This window comes from Canis aureus, chromosome 11, assembly GCF_053574225.1.
Source record: "Canis aureus isolate CA01 chromosome 11, VMU_Caureus_v.1.0, whole genome shotgun sequence".
In the NCBI taxonomy this organism is placed as follows: domain Eukaryota; kingdom Metazoa; phylum Chordata; class Mammalia; order Carnivora; family Canidae; genus Canis; species Canis aureus.
Window position 1 is genome coordinate 62,706,795 of NC_135621.1, and position 22,533 is coordinate 62,729,327.

General features: G+C 41.7%; 2 long non-coding RNA genes across 6 annotated transcripts in view; one reads left to right on the plus strand and one right to left on the minus strand.

Annotated features, from left to right (window-relative positions):
- Window positions 1–6,181, minus strand: part of LOC144324204 (uncharacterized) — a 285,014-nt gene extending 278,833 nt beyond the window's left edge. The window contains exon 1 of the long non-coding RNA XR_013389726.1: window positions 5,976–6,181. This is a non-coding gene — a long non-coding RNA (uncharacterized LOC144324204). The remainder of the gene's footprint in view (window positions 1–5,975) is intronic.
- The window catches only part of LOC144324203 (uncharacterized), a 35,768-nt gene extending 14,426 nt beyond the window's left edge, over window positions 1–21,342 (plus strand). Inside the window, exons 3-8 of one of the 5 annotated variants that reach the window (XR_013389709.1) lie at window positions 4,575–4,763; window positions 5,000–5,052; window positions 18,449–18,522; window positions 18,931–19,166; window positions 19,510–19,611; window positions 19,723–21,342. This is a non-coding gene — a long non-coding RNA (uncharacterized LOC144324203). Of the gene's footprint in view, window positions 1–4,574; window positions 4,764–4,999; window positions 5,053–18,448; window positions 18,523–18,930; window positions 19,167–19,509 lie in introns of all 5 variants that reach the window. The other 4 variants (XR_013389708.1, XR_013389706.1, XR_013389707.1 and 1 more) reach the window with 4 other exon arrangements.
- Window positions 21,343–22,533: the final 1,191 nt, after the last annotated feature.

Sequence of the window (22,533 nt, forward strand, 5' to 3'; positions counted from 1 at the left end):
ACTGTTCTTAATACTAGTAACAGGGGGCCAAAAAAGAGGTTAGCTCTGAGGACATGATACTTGTTATAATTTTATATAGCATTAAGCTATAAGTTCAGTTGCATTGTGGCTGAATCTCCAGCTCCAGTTTATGTTGTCTTTGAAATGCTTTCCTTGTTCTGGTGAAACACACACACACATGCACACACACACACACACTTTCTAATTTCCACACATTATAGAGCTTCTCCTCTTCACATCCTCCACAACTCCCACTTCCAGTGTGATCCCAAATTCGCCTGCATGGAAAACAAACTCTAAAGCTGTGGCAAATATAAAGGGGCTGCTGCTCACTGCAGAGCATTTGTAGTCTCTCTCTTACTGGGAGAAAAGCAAGCGAGCCTTCCTTATCATTTTGCCCATCCTCTCCACCTTCTGGAACATCATTTGTAAACTGGATGTGGGTACCTGGTCCTCATTCACACGTATCACTTTTGCTTTTTGATTTCTCTAGACCACACAGATGGCTCCTTCGCAGAGGAAAGAGCGGAAGGTTCCGTAATTTTAGATAACACCTGTGTCAGCAACAGAGACTCACTCTAGAGCCATTCAACCCACAGCAGGAAGGTTATTTTCTGATGGAGGCCTTTCTCCTTCAATTGGCTTACAAGAGAGAATAGGAAACAAACTTTGTCACATTTATGGTACCTGCAACTTGAATACAATGTCTTGCCCCAAATATAGGATTGAAATCCTGATAACCCATAACATCCGTATTATATCTCCCCATGTCACTGGATCGATGTGTCCTGCTCTTTTGTTTTCTAAACGGATTCTTCACTTTTTATAAAGTAAATTTTTCATCACCAGTTTTTTCTTCTATTATATTTTGTAAAGATCCTTAGAAGACTCGTTTCTTTCAGGAAGTGACTGTTATGACAGAATTATAAACAGCCAAATATATCCAGATTAATATAAATGTCCTGCATGTGACAATTTGCCCCTACCAGAAGTGATTCTTTAATAAGACTGAGCAATTTACTGGAGAAAAGCACTTGACAGAGACAGAAACTGTGTCATTTGTCCAAAGGGGGACACAGACAAATATTTTCATCTGGCTCTTGCTCAATGCCTGACTCTAAGCTACACATCATTCATGTTTTTATCCATCACACTTTAAGCACTGCTGTTGTAACGCACATGAGCAAACTGCAAAGCTCAAGAGTATGTGTTCTGTCCCAACCAACGGACAGCTGATTGGGTGGACTTCAACTTCAAGGGAGTGGACAGATGGATTAATTCTATTTGGGAAGAAAAGAGAGCCGAAGAAAAGTAATGATATCAACTACCAGGCGATGCTAGGACAGGTAGTTCTGTCTTTTTCTAAATCTTGGGATCAGGCCAGGGTCACTGATTCTAATTAGCAACAAACCATCTCCTTATCCCACACAAGTCACACGGAGCTGGAAAAAATGACCACAGTTTGCCAAATTAGAGCTGGCATTTAATTTAGGGAGGGAAATGGGCAGACGTATTTGGCCAAACCCTCCTGCTGGACTCACTCTTGGGCATCAAATAGCCAGAGGAGGGTAAAGGTGAAGAATGGGTGGAAAAGAAAACACAACGTGGGGGAGGAGTATAAAGCATTAGATAGAGGAGGTTTCAGAAAAGCAGATGGGGAAAAATGGAGAAGGGGATAGGGGAGTGCCAGAAAAACCAAGGGGATAAAACCAGACAGCTTCTCAAGGTGCACGGATTTGTTCCATCTCATCTTCCTGGTTTCCTACTTCCATAGCATCTACAGCTCATTTCATCACGGTATGTATCTACCACATGCCTGCAGTGGACCGGACACTGTAGCAAGAATTTTGCTTATCTGATTTTGTCTAAGCCTTGCAACAATCCTGGGTTTTTGGCTGTTGTATACATAAAGATTCTGAGCTTTGGGAGAAAGCAAGTCCTACCTCTGGGTTGTGGCAAAGTCATAATTCAACTCCAGGTTCGGCTGACTCTCAAGCTTATGTGCTTTCCATGAGACCCATAGAGTCAAAATAGTAAGAGAGTGGTTCATTAACTTCTGCAAGGGGGAATTTCTTAAATCAATACTTTAATTTTCATAGAAAGGCAGGGCTGGAACAATGTATTGCTTTAGGGAAAACCCCACTGAGATGAAGGTCCAGGAAAAGATGCTGTGCTCCTTTTAATATTTCTTGTGAAATTTCCAACAGGAGAAACTTTGAGGGCTATATTTCTCAAAAGTTTCATGTGATGGACTGCCTGGAAATAGAGATCTTCACTAGGCGTACCCTGAGAAACAGACACAGAAATGTGAAATGTGTATAAAATGTGTACTTTGTGCTAAATTAGACATCATTGCACATCGCACCCTGGCTAGCAAGCACCATAAGCACCATTAGCACCATTTCTAATAAACATTTGCAGAAGGAAAAATAAAAGTTGAGAAAATAACGTGTGGAGTATTATTTTTCTTCGGTTTTTCCTTCTGAGTGCTCACTTTTCTACTTCACTTTAGGATACCAGGTTTTAGGGCACAGTTTGAGAACCCACACTTTGGGGAATGGTTTGTCCCACAGTGGGTTTGAGGTTTTGAAACAGAGAGTGAATAGGTGGCAATATGATAAAATTTACTAAACCTCTCACCTCCCAGAAGTATCTAATTACAAGAAGTTTGAAATTTTCACAGGGAAGCTCAAATCCACATTCAGTTGGACAGCTAGAAATCTGAACTTAGAAAAATTCATAAATAATTGACTAGAGCAGAGCATAACAGAGCAGGGAAAGAACATAGTGGAGCAACTAGAGAATTTCATTTTGTTGATACCTTCTTTAATTCCATATTTGCTTGGAGTTTCTTATATATATCAGGGACTGTTTTTTTTTTTTTTTCCTCAGCCCTTTAAAACATATTCCTTTTGATGAGCCTGAACACCTTAGTTCCAACCCTAGCCAAACCCCCAACATTCATGACTACCATCGCCACCTGTTGAGGACATGGTCCACCAAATTAGTGATGAGTGAGTGTTTGAGTTTATCTTTTGAGTCTCTCTGTGAGCTATGACTTTTGGAGACTGAGTTATAAAGGAATACATACCATTGGAGCCAAGATTCTGTTTCTCCTCCAAATCCTTCTTTCCTTTGTTCTATACCCCAGAGCCTGGGCTCCCTGGCTCTGGTGGGGCAGGCTATGCTTTATGTCGTCCCTGCTTCCTTTGCACGAGGCAGTGTTGGCAGCTGTGTTGGCAGTGGCTCCCATCTGGAAGTCCCCGTGCAATGCCGCATTACTTTCCTAGACCTGCCATAACAAATTACCTCAAACTGGGAGGCCTACAACAACAGAAATTTATTCTTTCACAGCTCCAGAGGCCAGAAGTCCAAAATCAAGAGGTCAGCAGTGCCATGCTCCCTCGGAAGGCTCTAGGGGAGAATTCTTTCCTCTTCCATATCCTGGTAGCTTCAAATATTCTTTGGCTTGTGGCTACAGGGTACTTCAATCTCCATCTCTGTCTTCATATGGCCTTTTCTGCTATCTTCTCTTCTTATAAGGACACTTACTGGATTTGGGGCCCACCTGCATAATCCAGCACGATCTCATCTTGAGATCCTTAATTACAACCACAAAGACTTTTTCTAAGTTAGGACACATTCACAAGTTCTGTGTGGGTGTATCTTTTGAGGAACCATCTTTTAACCCTCTACAAAGTACTGCAGATGTGAGGGGTCCTGGCTGGTGTTCTCCCCGTCTTCTCCTTCAGGCTTCCTCCTCTTGCTAGGACTGCCATGCTTCACCATCTCTTGGTGATCTCCTTAATCATGCCCAAGCTATAAAATAATCCCCGCTTTAAACTTGCTTCTATTATCCTTTAAAATGTACTGATTGAGATAGTTATATAAATCATATAGTATAGTGTTGCTTAAAAAGCAAACAAATGAACACCAAAAAACAACTAAACATGACTTGATCAATTAAGATTCTCACATGAATTCCCAATCTCGGCCAGAGACTTCCCCATCTCCATTGGAATATATCTTCCCCGATTCATCCAGCAGGACTCATCACTGAAAACTTGGAAACATGCTTACAAAAAGCCACAAGGGCAGAGGAGCTAATTCTGCTGTTACACATATATATTTTCTACTCTGTTACAAATGGATATTTTCTAATTTTGGCACTTTGTAAAAAGAAAGGGGTAATCTTTATAATGAAGCTCTCTTCATCCTCCACAAAGACATAATGAACTTTTATGAACATATTTACCTATATTTCAAAAATTCCCCCAAATAAGAGAACAATTCAGTGAACGAGACTGTTTGACACCATGCTCATCCATCACCTAATTTACTGTAACCTATTGGCCTTTACACTTCTTAAACAATTTCTTTTATATTGTGGGAACCCACACTCATTTGTGTGTCCACTCCTTTCTCATGCTTAACCATTTATTCTCTTGTTGCTGATCCAGCTCTACGTGAGTACATTCAGAGCACAGACTATTTGCCAAATTAAAGAGAATTCTGCTGAGATATTTTATCTGGAGATTGATTTTTTTTTTAATTATCCATTTTCTCCTTTGTAGCATGATTGGGTTGGACTGGGTGATTTCATCTTCAAGGCTGTTTTCTAGAAGGTCCTGGAATTTACATAAATTGGCCCATGGAACTCAGCCACTCTATCATGTCATCACCATGATGTCACAAGGAATCCTAAGGCCCCGAGGGCTCCTTAATGAACAAAGCGAAGTTGTTTAACTTTCCAACTAAATTTGGTAAGTGTTCTATGTGTCTGGATTAAATTCTGTCCACTGAATCTGCCTCCTGCTGATAGAGGCCAAAACCAGTCTAAAACCCTCTGTCAAGCCACTGCTTCAGCAAGTTCAAATCAAACATCCGACCACACCAGTACAAAAACAAACAAATGCACAGAAATAGGTCTCGCTGCTACTTCTGGCCTTCCCTTGTTCTGTGGGGCATTTAACCCTATCGGATTTCATTTGCTTCACAGGTCAGCGCATCCCCTTCCTGCCAGGTGTGTGGACCTTGAGAAACTGGACGCAGGTAGACTATTGACACCACGTCGTTAACAGAAGGTCTATAGCATCACTCATTCATTAGTTCACTCATTGATTCATTCATTCATTCATGCCAAATCTCCCAACTGTGCCATTCAGATCTTCACAATTAGTGCTTACTATTTGCGAGATAAACTTCAAATATGAGGTCATTTCTAAAAAATATCTAAATTGAATCTTCCCTATATGGTGTTCATATAACAATTTAAGGGAAATAGTGCAAGGAAAATGATATCTAGCAAATGGGGGAAATGCATATACAAATGTGCATATATTCATATGCATATGTGAAATATGTGTGTGTATATATTTAAAATTATGGTTCGAAAAGCTTTTGCCAAAATTCAGGACTTCGTGTAAAAATAGCTCCACGTCTGTATCAGTTAGTTTCTCTTGGAAACTTTAAAAAAATATAATATTTTTTGATGGCTTTACCCTGTGCTGCCCAGCTACATTAAGATAACAGTAAACTACATTCTTATGGCTGTCATAACATTTAGCTTGGTGCTGCTTGCAATGTGAGTAATCTATTAAGATATATAAGGTGCAAAATGCCGCCTTTGTGTCTTGGAGTTCCAGCTATCAGCTGTAACAACCAAGTGCAATTACTGCCAGTGTGGGGCCTGGCTGCTTCCCACCACAGCCCTCATCGGCCAGAGACTTTGCAGCAGTGACCCCTAGCAGCCTCGGCCACCGCCACTGGGGCCGCCCAGAGCTCCTTCTCCCAGTCTCTGTTTCCTCGACTCCCTCCCCTCTCCTCTTTCTTGCCTGTCATCAATCTTACTAAAATGACAGCAGACAGATGTTAGCCTTTGCAAAGATCAAATGAAATCTATGGCTCTGGGGCTGTTCACCAAGGAGCAGATCAGTCTACACCCGACGTAGGCACACACACGGGCGACAACCCACCTAGAATCAATTCGCCAGCCGTTGCAAGTATCTCTCCATAGGCGTGGGCCACTCAGGGATGGATTTTGACAAAATTTAATCCTTCAGTTGCTTCAGAGAGGTTTGATGGTGGAATGCTGGGAATTTCCTGCAAGAGCGTGTGTGTGTGTGTGTGTGTGTGTGTGTGTGAGTGTGTGTGTGTGAGCATGGGCTTGCATTTGAAAACAATTACTAATACTCAACTTAGAGGAGACAGTATTTATTTTGGCCACAAATTCATGATTTTTTTAACCCCTTCTTCCAGAAGTTGGACTGGGCCAAAGCATCCCCCACACTTGCCCTTGAGTTTTCAGATTTCTCTTACTGAGCAAACATTACTCTATAGTAGAACTATGCTGAATGTGCCCTTGTCTCATGCAATTTCTTTACATCAACGTACAGGACTATTTATCCCCAATAGAAATGTTTACCTAATCTGGAAAACGTCAGGCCATATGGTGTACATTGTATGAATTTCATCCATCCTTTTTAACTCTTTCTGAAAGTCTTTTTTTCCCCTGCTGCCCGTTTGTTGTGGACCAGGCAGAAATGATTAAAGGGGATGGAACTCAGAAGGGTGGGGGGCAGGATGGGAAGGAAGCAAAGAGAAGCACAGATGGGGCATGGGAGAGCTGCTTTCTTTGCTGAACACATCTTGTAAACCAAAGGCTAAAGAGGTCTCAGGATAAAGGCAACCTTTGTGCAGTTAGAGCAGATCCAAAACAAAAACAAAAACAAAAACAAAACCCCCAAAACAACAAAAAACCCCACACATCCACAGTGACCTCAAGATGAATATGATGCATTATTAATAATAACATCCCCATGGGCTACCTGAAATTCAGAAAGGCCAAATCACCTTTAGGCTCTTATTTCCCTCATCACTTCCTAGAAATAATGAAGTCTTAACTGCATGAAGAAAAGAGCAACCCTCCGGTACTTTGAGCTGAAGCAAATGTTTCTGTAATGTATCTTTCTACAGTATCTTAGTAAAAGATAGATAGCTATTTAAAATAAGCGATATCAAGGAAGAATAAACTATTATGTTTGTGCCAATGCTTATTCATGGTTTTATAACAAGACATATCTGTTTTCTTCATATAAATCTTGACTCTATATTTAGAGTTTGCAAACAATGATTCTAGTTTTTGGCTGCCTGCCACTTCTGATAGAAAGCTGGGATAGCCGTACCACATTACTATAACATTAAAAAAAATTCCCAAAATTCCATGTGCAGAACTTCGTAACATGCAAGAGAAAACTATAAAGTGTTCCTATATATACTGAGAAGAAAGGAGGGCAAAGGGTTACAAATTTCAAGGAGGGGCCTGAGCCAATTTTTTTTTTCTGTCAATCTTCCTAAATTAAAGGTATCTATGGAAGCTGTAGAAACTGGGTAGAGAATACCATTTCAGGCCTTTAATGGCCTTCATTTTACCTCTAAGGGAAAGACGCCCCTCTGTCTTAGCCACTCTGTCAATTCTTAAACAGTGCTTGAGCATTCATCAAACACTCAGTCAACAGTACCAGTTTTAGCAGGATCAGTAATAGGGTCAAATAATCTCATATATCCTAACAGTTCTGGTCTCTTATCTCTTTTCCATATTTAATAGTGCTGAAAACACTTCGTGGGTACCAGAAAATAGTCATTAGCTTGATTTTGTTCTTGGTTGTAGGGAAGGTGGAAGAGAAAGCAATAATCCCTGGGACAGCTAATTCCATGAACTCGCTAGTCTAGTAGTGTTTTAGAAGTGTGGAACTCACTCGGAAAATTTCATTCATTCAATTACTCTAAGCTCATTCATACACTCCTTGTACCAAATCCTACAGTTTCCAAGCTGAGTACTAAAAGGATGTGAAGCTCAAAGATGGGATCTCCCCTGCAAGAGTCTCCCATTCAGATGCGGGAGTCTCCATAGTGCCTGTGACAGGCAGCATGTGGGGCTCTGTGATCTCAGGGAGAAAGGAACTTTTAATAGTCCTGGGGTGTCAGAGGAGGAGATGGCAGGTGATGCCTTCTGAGTCACCCTAAAGAGGGCGAAGGGCAGCTCTGGCAATGCAGGACAGGGACAGAGGCTGGAGAGAGCAACCGAGTAGCCTGATGTGGTCATGGGGCACAAATGCCCAGAGGAGGGGGGAGGGGAAAGGGGAAGAAGGGGGAGTGATGCAAGCAGATGAGGCCAGGGCAGCAGGAGGTTAAACCACAAAGAGCCTTGGCATCTAGACTGCCATGGCCCGAATTTGCAGCTGTGAGGTTGCCACTGAAATTCCGAGCAGGAAAACTTGAATGGAAAGGATAGGGAAGTCATGAGAAGATCTTTCTTCACTTGAAAAAGACATCCGTGAGTACAAGAACTAAATACAGCGCCTCAAACACAATGTGAAGATACCAAACAAAGCCTTGAATGTTGACATTATATAAAAGTGGAAGATGCCCAGTGGCCCTCAGTCCTGAGATTAATTCAAGAAAACACAACCAACTCAGGCAAATTGAGAAAGGATACTTCAGAAAAGCAAGAAAAAGGTGGTGGTGGTGGTTGGCAGCGAGGGTGGAGGGTAAGAGGTCCTCGTGAAACAGATTTCAGGAAACTTTCTATTAGTCTGAATGAACTTTGGTCACTAAGTTGAATATTCTACGAGTAAATCGTTTCTTATTGGGTAAGAGAAAAAGACCAAGGAGAGCTGACACAGGCACTCTAACTAGAGTTTGAATAACCAGCCGAGCTTATTTCAGGCAGTACAATTTTTAATCACATCTAGAGGAGAAAGTCAAATGCATTAGTTCCATTTACAACCAGTGTTGTTCAGCATATCAATTAAAAGCACAAAGTGCTTTCTCCACATTCCTTCTACCCAATTTTCAAATATTTATTGGTGCATTATCCTGAACATTTCATCACAATTAGTGTGGAAGTGATACGAGGCCCATCGAACACACTGAGCTTTTCATTATGAAAGTGGATTGAGCAGGACAAAGACTAAATTGTTAATATCTTAAAAACAAGAGCATTAATTATTAAACAGAAGTAGTAATGTATGGAGTTATCTGTGAGAAGTAGAATGTGCCATTTAGCCAGTTTTTAAATCCCCCATTTGTGTATTTCCAATAATAGCCTTATTAAGTTATACAGATAGTTCAGAAATATATCACTAAGTCAGATGTCTTAAATAAGGACCCTGGCAGTAGGCCCACCAAATAGGAATTAGAATCCCACTTGGGTTACCTTGATCTTTATTTTGAATGAGTCAACACGAGGCAAAATTCAAACTAAAGAATAATCCACAGTATCTTTTGAAATGTAGGCTCGTCCTCACAAGTAGGTAAAATCAGAAGATACTGCAAGGAAGGGAGTCAAAGGAAGGGAGGCAAGAAGGAAGGAAAAGAACGAAAGAAAACAGTTCCCTGGACATACTCAGCTCACAAACCAGCTTGCCATGAAAATGTCCATTTGTGAACCACTTGTTAAAATAGACAATAAAGTGTTGTAGGGGGTTTGTTTTCCCCAAAAAATTCAATGAAATTGTTCTTTGCCTCTCGGATGAATGTTGAGGGACAAATATTAATGTTAAGTAAGATAAAACCCATAGTTCTAAAATCCTTGTGGTCTACCCAATAACTCAGTAGGATGCTTAAAAGTCTCTCAGGAAAAATTAGGCAAGAGTGTAAGTGATGTCCTTTCAGATCAACACTTCCTTGTGGTTCTCCCTCCCCCCACCCATCTGAGTGTTGGTGCTTGTTTCTCATTCGAGAAAAGGGCCAGAGCAAAGGGAAAGTCCTGGGAGAGAGAACCCAAGACAGAGATGGTAGGAAACACGTTCCTATTATGAACACAACATCAGACTCTGAGTATTAAGCCGTCTGTATGATGGAAAGGGACACGTACTGAAATCTTAATCTCAAATATATCAAACTACCTTGGCCAGTTTTTTTTTTCCAACTTAAACTTCATCCTAGGAGCATTTTTTTTTTTGTCAAATATGCTGCATATCAGATTGAGTGCAAGCTATTTGACTGTAAATTTGCCTCCATCTACTACTTAAAAACTTACTCGGTTGAGGTGTTTTGAAACTGAAGTGTTCTTTTTGTTATTGTTGTTGTTGTTGTTGTTTAATCTAAGATTTGAGAAAAATCTCAAAATTGTACACTCTGATCATGGATTAAACATTGCCACCTATAGCTGAGATTAGGTTTTCTATAAATGGTGGGTAAAAGAACACTCGTACCCCGTGCAAAGTGGCAAAAGTGTCCCCCTTCAGCTCCTTATTGCTCAACGTGTGGATGAAATAAAATAGTAAGTGATAAAAATTATGAGACATAATATTTATTGAGGCTGCCACTTTACCCTCATCATCTCATGTAATTCTCTCAGCTTCCTTAGGAGACCAGTGTGACTCTCTGCTTTGTAAATAAGAAACAAAGGTCAGATGCATTAATAACTTGCCCATAGTTCTAAAGGGAGGGGCTGCTATTCAGATCCAGCCCTATCGGACTCTAGAATTCATGCTCTCAAACACTATATTCTCCTGCCTTTCCCAGTGAACTTGCTTGTATCCTTGTTCCCAATGATCGGCATGCACTTGCCCCATCCTTCCTGCAGAATCAAATGAGAACTTCACAATAAATCCCAAACCTTGGCTTTCTCAGCAAAAGCCTTTAGGAAACAGTTTAGCTCTTGGCTGCCCCTTCCTCCCCAGGGCCCTCAAAGGCACAGGATCAGCAGCCAGCCTGTTGCTACAGAAACATCCCAACACTGCATATGTCTTCAGGGGTGGAACAACTGTCCTTTCTTGGGCTCTGGGCTCTGCACTGGAGTCCCTCAAGGGGTTAATCCATGCCATTCCAAAGTTCAGAGAAGGGACAATCAGAACTGAACAGCAGGGATTTTAGAATGTTAATCGCCCGCTCTCCTCCGATTGGCCCAGAACAAATGCAGGGTACAGTAAATTGTCCTTGTCAGCTCAGCTCACATGATGATATGCTTTATTTCTAGACATGCCTTGAATCTGTCCCCTGAATTTATGTTCAGAAAATAAACACTTCCAGACGGCAATAAAGCATTCAGTTGTGGCTGGCGATTGCATAGTCTCAGACCCACCAAAGCTCTTTTCTTGGGAGGTTTTAAAGGTTTGACTAGTCCAGGTTCCAAAATCATATTTCCTCCACTTACCGGCCTGGCAGGCAAGCGTGCTATAACAACCAGAACCCCAATTTCATGCTTATTCCCTGTTTGCTCCCCTATCCCCACTCTCTTTCTCCCCCTGGGCTCTCACCTTTAGCATTTTTTGTGGCAAAGAATTTCATTTAGGGTTCCATTCAGGCAAAACTTTCTTTTTTGCCAAGTCGCCAAATGAGAAGGAAGTTGCTCAACCTGTTTTATCCCTGTCGTAAACCATGATAGATTATGACGAGGAAATATTACCATGCTGCCCAAAATTTAGGCAGTCACTTACCATGTTCATACTTTCTGTCCAGATATGAGTATTAGTTATATTATTATTTTCTCTCTCAGAAAAAGATACTTTAAATCAACTCTCATTTCATTTCTTAATTTTATTCTCAGAAATAAACTGAGGATTTGAGGAATCCACATATGTTTTCTAATACACTTAAAAATAAATCTACCACTATGACACTATTTTAAATTCATCAAAGTCTCCCCTAAAATCATTGTCTGTACTACTAGTATGCCATGCCATACACTCAGAGAGAGACAATTCTAGAACAACACAGTGTTCCCAAGGAAGCTCAAACAACCACAGTATAAATAAATAAGTTGCAATAGTAATAAGGATATCAAAGATTCAGGATAGGACTTTCTTTCATAAAAGCTAAATTAAACAGCTGTTTCATTTTCACCTGAGGTGGCCAATGGGACAAGTTGTATTTAGGTGATTTGCTGATTAGATTGTGTGTGATGGTCTCTGGGTGTTGCTGATAAACATGCAGCCAGCCTGCAGTGTTTGTTTGCACCTTGTAGTTTTTATGGCCACATTCTAATTCTACCTTGCTATCCTTGGATGGTGTCTCCCTGCAACATGAGGCTGCTAAGACTTTGGCAAAACCAAATGGAAGCAGACCAACCTCCGAAGGAGGTGACTGGCAGGACAGTGCCAAAGGGAAGAGAATGGGGTCTCCCGGCAGGCTGCAAGGCCCCAGGGATTGAGCTGGGATTGAGAAGCGTCCTTTAATTTATGGGAAGGGAAAGTCAGTGACTTCTTCCATTTCTAAGTAAAACTCTACAGAAGAATATAAGAGCTACAGTCAGTAATTAAAACAGTATGGTTTGGCAGAGAGGAAACTGCATCCAATGTTAGTTACTCAGCTACCAGCACACAGTTTCACTGAACCATGAGCCCCCCGACCCCCCAGGGCTTCTCCCTTTTATTGCAGTGACACCGCATGCTCACTCTTCTGTAGGAAGGGACTATAGAAAAACCCTTAGAAAGCATTCTTAGAACTTTCTCATATTCTGGACCAGGATACTATGACAACATCCCAATTCACACACGGAACAATTTTAGTGTAAATATTAAGTTGATATTCTACTTAAATCAAAGAAATAGTTGAGACCCATATTCCTACACTGCAATTTTCTCTTCACTGTCCCTCTGTTTTTGGTTAGTATTACTAGTCTAAGACTACTTACCCTACATTTGATCTAACCTTCTCATTTCAGAAAGCTTAACAAGGTTTTGTGTGTTCCCAGTCGGATCCCTTTAGTCATTGTTGTCCATAAGCAACGATCTTCCAATTAAGGTACAAAGACAATGTGGGGTCACAGAAAATGAACTTTAAGTTAGAAACTGGAAGAGGAATGCCATATAAGCTGTAAATTGTGACAACTGTCTGAACAAATTAGAATGGGAGCCATAAGAATTTTCTTCTTTTTTAGTTATTCAGTTAACTAATACTTGCTAAGGATCAACTATCCATCAGGTCCCGGGGATGTGGTGTGCATGAGACAGGTAAAGTCTCTGCCCTCCCCAAGAGCATGTCCCAGTGGTGGAGAAAGAAAAAAAAATATTAAAAAAAATGGAAAGACATAGAAGAAAAAAAAACGGAAGAGTTATATGAAGTAGGAAACAAAACAAATCCAAATAGTGTCGTTAAAAAGTCCTCATCAAAAAAACCAAAGACATAAAGAAAAAGGAACCAGCCATACAAAGAACATTCTAGACAAAAGCAAATTGGGTAAGATCATGATGAGCAGGAGTGAGATCAGCAGATCTGAGGATGAGGCCAGAGCAGTATGGCTGGAGCAGAAGGAGGGCAGAGAGGCACACGAGTGAGACTGGACAGTGGGGAAGACCCCATCTGGTGGGACCTTGGAGGCTTTGGGGATGAGTTTAGATTTTGGTGTTTGTTTGTTCAGTCCATACAGTGACAGTCCAGTCATTGAAGGATTTTAATCAAGACACAGACTTCTCACAATCTGAAGTTTGCGAAAATTGTAGTAGCTGCCACAGGGAGGGCAGTGGGTGGAAGACACAGGCCGGAGGCTATTGCTTCCTTCCAGACGAGACATGGGGGTGGCCAAGCTAGAGCAATGGCATGAAAGGGACAGAAAATGGACTCAATTTAATGCTGTATGTTAGAGGTGGACTTAATAACTTTGCTGAAGAGTCAGATCAGACATAGCATCTGTGAGGAGAAGGGAGGAATCAAGGCTAATTCCTAGATTCCTAACTTGAGCCTCTGGAAGCAGAGCTGTGTTTCCTGATGTGTGGAAGGTTGAGGGAAAGTGAAGGAGGGAAATGACAGGCTGAATCAAAAGTTTGATTTTAAACTAGTCATCGTTGCATCAACTGAGAACCACCGAAGTTGCAATCTTAGGTAAGAAGTTGGATGTGCTCACAGAGAAAACTCACTCTGCGTGAAAACTAGAGCCAAAGTCTGATTCTAAAGTCCATATTCTTCCCAGTCCGCCAGGAAACCAGTCAAATGAGATCTCACCCTCTGAGAACTCTTAGTGTTTATTTATTTTTGTTTTTTTTCTAAGATTTTATTTATTTCTTCATGAGAGACAGAGAAAGAGAAGCAGAGACATAGGCAGAGGGAGAAGCAGACTCCCCACGAGGAGCCCGATGTGGGACTTGGTCCCAGGACCCCGGGATCACAACCTGAGCCAAAGGCAGATGCTCAACCACTTAGCCACCCAGGTGCTCCACAACATTGATTCTAACACAAATTTGACAATTAAACATACACTTGCTTACAATTCATCTTTGGGAATCATACTGCTCCAGATATTCTTATACAGCTCTTTATAGGGTCACGAGTTAAATCTCTGCTGACATTTTACTTCCCTTAAAAGAAATAAGACAGGAAGTCTTAAACCTCTTTTTCTGTCCTAGAGTATCTAGTATAGTATAAGTCACATCTAAATGGTGATAAGTTTCAACAGATTGGCAGATTGCATGTAATAGTAAGTTATATCCCATAATGCCTCACCTGTTAACAATTTTTTAAATGTCTTTTCTTCTTTAAAAATAAGAAATAATTGTGAAATAATTCATTTTCACTTTCGCAAAGTGGTGGCCATGAGCTGAGATTCACAAGAGGCTGTAGAGTATCAAGCCAGGAAAATACATAGGTTGTGTCCTCATAATAGCTTTAACTATTTTTATTTTCACTGAACAGTAAGAGTTTAACAGGCTCTTTTGGTATCGTTTAAAAAAAATCATTGAATTCTAGCAGCAAAGGATTGAAAACTGGTTAAAAGAAAAAATGCTAAGAGAAATCACAGGTTATCGGCTAAGAAATTAGTTGATGGCCTCTGAATCATATGTGGCACTGGTGTTCCATAAGTTTATTAACAACCTGAAAGATGGGGTGAATAGCAGGGCAACAAATTTATCAAAACCACATAATTATTCAGATACTAAACATAGATATAGTCAAGAATAAGAGGTGGGAAGAACTTCAGAAAGACCAAAGGCGTTAAGTAATCAAGCTCCACAATGGTGAATGGAATTGAGTGTAGCAAGTTCAAGGTAAGACCCAGTGGAAGAAGCAATTCAAACTACTCATTCACAGTACACTAATGGCTTCTGAATTACCCTCAGCCTCTCAAGAAAGAAATTGAGACGCCACCATCGACAGCTCAAAGAATATGTTGACTTGACATACAGGAGAAGATTAAAAAAATAAGTAGGATATTGGGTTGTAATAAGAAAGAAATCGAGGATAATGTGAAAAAGAATACATCTTTGTTATAGATTAAGACATCTTAATAGTCATTCAGGAAATATGGAATTAAAAGGTCACCTTGAATGTTGCCTTTAGTTAGGAAGGCTTCATCTTTTTAAAAAGATAAGAGAGAAAACATGGAGGAAAAAAATCTAAGGAGAGGAGTCAAACCATCCAAAAAAAAAAAAAAAATGATTAGAATTCCATACGGAAAGCTTGAGAGATTTCATGTCTTCAGCAAAAGAAACAAAACAGAAAGTGAGAAAAGATTGTGAATGAGAAAAGGAGAGCCAACGTGGATTTTTAATTGTTTTCTAAGTATATGTGGATGTGCGAGTATGCTGGCATGAAAAGATGTGACATGGTGAATGGAGTTTTACAATGGGTCTTATTTAGACAGGCTGGAAGCTGAGCTGGGGATCAGAACACACACGTAGCCTGACGTGACACTGCCACTCCAGGCCTTGTAAACCACTGCCATGTCTTTGTTACGTATTCCAAAAAAAAAAGGGGGGGGGGCATTTTTTGTTACAGAGTCTTTATAACCACTAAGATCCTAGTGGAATGCTTGACAGGAAATATCTTTGCATCTAGAAATGATGAAAACCTCTATGAAGACATCTGCAACAGAAGAAGAGTGTCATAAGGCTATTTTTATCAGTTGGACCACCACTACTCACTATCTGCATCCAGTGAGGCCCAGGTAGTTTGTAACTATTTAACATGACCAGGTGTTCATTCGATGATTTATTCTCGCCCACCCGTATCGATTCCTTGAAGGAAGAAACGTGGTGTGGCAGTTAGAATCCTGGAAGGAAACAGAGTCCATTCTCAAACTGAGTATTTGACCATTAGTTTTTAAAGGGGCTATTTAAAAATTGTGTTAAGGAAACCAAGGAGGATAGTGCATTACCATGTGTCTAGTAACGGCAGTTTCCCTGCCACCCCTTGGCCTGGAGGAGGCGGGGGGAAGAAGCAGGTGTCAGAACCTAGGAGGGGTAGCTGTGTGGTAAGTACCCCGATAGGAGCCTGCGCTGCAGGAGCACAGCCCAGCCACACAGAACCACCCGGCAGAGAGAGGGCTGGAGGCAGAGAGCACCCCAACCTCTCTCTTTCTTCCAAGTGCATCACTTTGGCTCAGAGCAGAAAAGAGCTTGTTGCTGACATCCACAAAGATCAGGCTTCCACGATATACGGCAAGGAGAAGAAAAGTGGAGGGTGGATGTGGAAAGGTAGCAAAGATGACCAGCACGTGTTTGTGTCAATCTTCCCATCTCTTAAGATTTAAGAGTATCTGGCACAGATGTCACTGGAGTGAATGACAATGAATGTATGAACAAAGGATAAAAACTCTCTAAGTTGTCTAATAGAGCAGAGTGCCAAGTCCGTATTGGAAATAATGCGGACACAGTTTTTCGTGGTATCCACATAGTCCTCACGCCAGGAGGAAATTAAGAAAGGCGTGATATAGGTTATTTTTAAGGGTGGAGTATAATATATTTGCAGTAGAATTTGAAATAAAAAGTAGCAGTTATCAAGAATCTTTTTAAAAATCTTTTTAAAAGATTTTATTCATTTATTCATGAGAGACACAGAGAGAGAGAGACAGAGACATAGGCAGAGGGAGAAGCAGGCTCCATGCAGGGACTCGATCCCAGGACTCCAGGATCACGACCTGAGGCAAAGGCAGATAGATGGTCAACCACTGAGCCACCCAGGTGTCCCAATTATCAAGAATCTAAACAGACAAACCAAAGAGAAAAAAATGGCTGAAGATCAAAGTCTTTGGACTTAATTCTCTTAAACAGATACTAGATATCCACCGAGCACCCTTCTTATTCCATTTCTTCACGTGAATTAAAGAGACAATAATTTGGAGTCCATTACTGGCTTGCAGTGATTGCCGCCGTGCTGATTGATGGAGTCGATGGTCTATTTTCAATGAAATGTATCTAGGTTGCTTCCTATCTTTAGTGGGCAACGTTTTTTTGAACAGTTTTACTCAACCAAGTTTGAGACCATTAAGTTTCCTCGTAAAAATGTCCAAAGCTTGAAACAACTGCAGTCATCCCTGGAACTTCTCGCTATCCAGAAAACAAGCAAATTCTTTCCAGTCCTATTTCCATTTTCTTCAGTCCTGAAGTCAGTCCCGATGGCTCAGCACTGAGCTGAGCATTGCCCAACGGTGCTGCCTCTGCGTTCACACCACCCTTCCCACCTCTTTTAGACCTGAGACCTGAGCTCCTTGCAGAGAAACTCCGTCAGGCGCAGGGCACGTTTTCATCGGTGTACAGCTAAGTACCAAGGTAACAACAGGCAATTTGGAATGTGTGTTTTTATAGCAAACAAGCAAACACCTGTGCTATTAGAACATGGGAGCAGTGCTGTTCCATAATGAGCTTGGTATCTTCCTTCTTGGTCCCAGTGGCCAGCGCTCTTGGTGATCTCCAAGGCAAGGGCCTTCAGTCTCCTCTGATTTCCCTTCAGTCTGTTTCTGTTTCCTTTGCAGAGCTCTGTCCATCTCCCACCTCTGCCTTGGGTCTTTCCTTATCCCCCTTCATAGATGGCAAAATCCTCCAAGGACAAAGGTGGAGCGCACTCATGCTTGCAGTTCCTTGCAACGCCAACAGTGGCTCTTCCTTCGCTTTTGTAAACTTCAGAACTTGCATAATCATCCCTCCCTCCCTCCCTCCCTGTCTCTCTCCCCCCTCCTCTCTCTGTGTCTCTCTCTTTCCTTCCTTCCTTTCCCGTCGTCTCTTGCTGGAAGTATCAGTAGCTGCCACAACTGCAAACTGAGTCGATTCAGGGCAAACAACAACAACGACAACACACCAACCGGTAAAACGTATCAATGCAAGCTGCTTATCGAGCTTAAATCATTTGTCTCCTCCAAATCGGCTGCTAACTATAAATATTCCCAGGAAACATCTTGCCAAACAAGCTCTGGTTCGGAATCACAAATGAACAAAGTCCATGAAGAATAAGGGGCCTGTGTCGGGGGTTCTCATGGAATAAGTTGAATTTCCAGAAGCCACAGGCACAGGGAATGAGATTTTACATAGAAGAAATCAAATGGCAGGGGGGTTTCTTGTTTGACAAAAGCTCCATAAAGGCAAGAACAGCGACAACAATGATAATGGGCCACAATGAAAACAGTGACCATTTAATGCTCATTTTCTATTCGCCAAACCCAATTCTAAGCACACGTCTCAGGAGCTCATTTGTGCCTCACAACAGCCTCTGACTTCCTTTTGTTTTTTTACAGGCTGTAAATCCAGCACCTATCGCAGCACTCAATACGCAGTTTTGGAAAAGAATGAACTAAATCCATGGTGTCCTGTAAGTGTATCTTTGCTAAGTAAATAGCTTTGCAAAAGGTTTACTTAAATAGTTTGGAATAATTTATCAGCCAGAGATCGGGCGATGCCATTAAACACACGGAGTTTATGATCAGTTCTGCTGCAAATTACATGCACTTTTGGCCAGGCTACTTTGCCTTTTTGAACTCTAAGTTTCTTTCCTATAATATTAGGAAATTAGATTATTTCTAAGATATGTTCTAACTCAATAAATGGTATGGTTATGAACTGGTCAGAGTTAAACTTTTCAAGATGGCTTGAATGAACGTAACCTAGAGGGCCCACAGGGACATATTTTTTCTTCAAAAAATCACTTATTTTGCGTGTATTGAGGTTCCATTATGGTCAATACACCTATGAGTGGAACCGTCTTTATTATATTTTCCAGATCCAAAGGAAGGATTCAGAACTCTAGGAGATCACCTGTGTGGATGTCACAGTGCTAGAATGGAGTCCTCACTTCTTTTCCAGAAACATCCAGCTTGTACCCTCAAGCAGCCCCGGGATCTCCTCTCTCACTGGGTAAGAGCTGAACATGAGCCTTGGAGAAGAAGCCAGCCAGGCCTTGAACGTTCACAACGGCGTGCCAGTCTGCTTCCTGCCTGCCTAAACTTTAAACCATGCGTATCCTTTTTTTAACTCAAAGCACAGGATCTCAATATTTCAAATACTCATCAGACAATTCAACCATGAATGGAGTGTGAGCCATTACTGGTCCAAAGCTGGTTTGGGACACCTGATGTGTATAAGAAGCGCTCCAAATGGGTCACGAACAGCCACTCCTTCCAAACCTCTAACCTCTGCCCCTGTGTTAACTGAGACCAGCAGAGAGGTCTGTGTCTGAGCCACCCAACCTCCTCTTCCCTCCTTTCCACTCCTGACTCAAGATTTAATATTGATTCTTCAGGGCTGTAATTAAAAGAAGTAAGGTCCACCGGAACGTGTCTTTTCCCTAATGGAATCGGAGCAGAAACACTATCTGCTCCATTCCTGAGCACACCTTGAAGACAAGCTTGTAGGTGCTGGAGTCGGAGGAAACGTAGAGAGCATCTCGTTATACTTCAAGGAGGTGAAGGAACGTGGCGCAGAGGAACCCTCATTCTGCAAGATGTTATCAATTGGTGTTTGTGGCGAAAACTAGCTGTTCCCAAGACACGGTTCTGTTTCCTCCTGGGCATAGGTGGGTCTCCAGAGCCACAGAGAGGAAGGAGCTAAAAAGGGAGCTGCTTTTCAGCATGCAGCCGCCTGGGCGCTCTGCTTCTAGTCCCCGCTAACTTTATTAAGATATCAGAGTCGGAGCAGGTAGGTGGCTGCAGGGGAAACCGTGAGTGCGCAAAAAGATGGGGGGGGGGGGAGGCAAGCACTTAATAAAAGATATTTCTTTTCCCTTTTTTAATCTAAGTCTGGCAGGAACACCGTTAAAAGGTGATTGAGGGTTGGTGATTTCTTTCCTTCTTTCTTTTTCTTTTTTTTTTTTTTTAAAGAAAAAGCACTTTTTCCTTCTAAAGAGGAAAGAAAGATGCCCATTTTCCCCAATTCACTTAGTGCACAGAGTGTTTTCCTCTAGGTATTCACCCAATTAACTGGTCAGACAGCCAGAATTTGATACAGGGAATAAACAATTCTTCAAAGAGAAGCCACTCAGCTCTTTTCTTTGAGGACCTCCCTCCCCCCAAATATGACGCGCCCTCCCACCCCACCCCACCCCCTTTGCTTTTCTTCCCCCTTGTTCCCTATAATCCCAGGTCTGGCCTGGATGTCACAGCTTCAGAACTGAGAACTGTCATCTGCGGTCTGCCACTCTCCCCACCCTGCCAGGAATGACACTTTAGTCCTGTGTTAATTGCCCTACTGCAGCTCGGCTATCAGCCAGGGCCTGTCTCAGATTTACTGATTGCAGACGTGAGTGGAGTGAGTGAGCAAGCATGCCGGGGTCGGGGCTCAGAGGGACCAAGTTCAAGGGCACCGAATGGTACAGACGCATAAACAAGGGAATGGTATGTAAGCAATAAAGACATAAAGGTTAGGATCGGGGCTAGCAGTACAATAAGCAGCTGTGATAACCCAGTTTGTTTATAGATAAAGAATTTACAGTAAAATCCTCAACTTGCAGCCTACATTTGTTAACACTTTAAGAGATGTATAATTTCTTTACATCCTTGCTCGTTCCATCTTCTGTGCACTCTGCAAACATCTGTGGCCATCTCAGGGATTTTTCTCCCCTTTTCTTTCCAATATTAGAAGTGTACAGTCATCACAACAGCTAGAAATAGATGCCGAACCCAAAATCTCAGTGTTTGGAAGCAGCAGCAGCAGCTACAAATTCCAAAAGACAGCGACTTCTACTTGCTACCACTCTGGCGTCCCATTAAAAAAATCTGTATTTTTCAAGCTGCGAAATGTTCTTTTGCACTCCATTTTTCCTAATTTTATTTTAATATACTTAAGTAGAGTAAGTAAAATTTCATTAGAATGCCTATAAATTTGACTCTATGTATGTTGTGCTAACTTTCTTTTTAAAAATAGATTTCAGAGTATTACCAAGCATTTGGTGAAATCACCACGGTGCTTCTTAACTGTCCTAGGAGGCCCCCATCAGAAGTACAATATATTGTACTGTAACTATTGATCCAAATGGCTACATTTCTAAAGCAGAAAATGATTGTGTAGTGAGAGCAGTGCAGAGGTGCAGTAAAATGCCCTCCAGTATATAAAGACATAAAGATTAAAGTCACCCTGTAGATTCCCTTTAACTCCTCCAAATCCACTGTGTAATGTGTTCTTTTAGGATAAATCAGAAACGTGGTACAAATTAACATGACAGGGCTAGTGTTCATAAATACAAATGCTTCACAGCATTGTCCAGACCAGACCAAGATCATTTTGCTTTAAATACATGGAAAGGCTGTTAATTAAAACCCCAGATGTCAAAAAAGGGAACATCTGAATATCTTGAAGGCAAAACAACACCCCCAAAATTTGTCAGACAGAACACGTATTCCGGATAAGGAACTGAGACATCGGTATACGGATGCCCTACAGTGTTAATACCAACAGTTTTCAGGGCTATGGGTAGTCTTCAATTTCTATGAAGTTAGAATGCTTTCCGGAGGACAGGTGCAATCTGATGAATGAGATTTTAAATTGTGCTTCGCTCAAGATGCTTGTTGTTTAGCCAGTTCTTGTCTCTGCCTCCTGCTGTAGTAAGTTGCCACTTAAATAGTTTTTAAACAAGCCATATTTAAATAATACCCTGTAGAGTCTGGTTTATAAGGGCTACTACCAAATTAGCATTTAAGTTACTTTCTGATAGGAAAGGGGCTTTCTGGCTTTGATTTGGTTTCATGCTAGAAAGAGCACAAAGGAAGGCCACGTCTCAAAATAGCCTCAGAACACGGATGACTGAGCCAAGACTTTCACTAAACACATTGAAGTTTAGGGGAATTATTTATTATCACTTTAATTAATAAACCAGCTTGTTTTCACCAATGTTCCCTCGTGTGTTGAAATGCCAGTTTGTGTCAAAAGGAATCCATACATTGATTGCACATACAAAGATCTGACTGAGGAATTTTAATGACTCGGCAGTGCGCTGAAGGTACCAGCCTTAGCCTTAAAAGTAGCAAGCAGAATTGCCATTTATGTTTCAAAAGATTCTAGGGCCCTGTGGAGGTCTGTGATCTGCAGAGGAAAATGTTACAGGGAGCCAGGGGTACACTGGTGCTCTCCCGCCCGCGCCCCATCCTCCCCTGCTGCGTTCCTTCACCTCTGAGCGGATGCCCAGGGTGAAGCAGGCTGGGACAGAGGCCTGCCAGGACCCGACTGGCTGCACAGAGGGGTGGCAGGCCAATGCTCTGGGGGACGGAGCTTACCAGGCCACAGGACAATCGCCATTGCCTATAGCTGGCCCTGAAACTATCCTGGCACTTAGAAGAAATGAAGAGCTCTAGAAGGAGAGAGAGAGAGAGAGTGAGAGAGAGAGAGAGAGAGA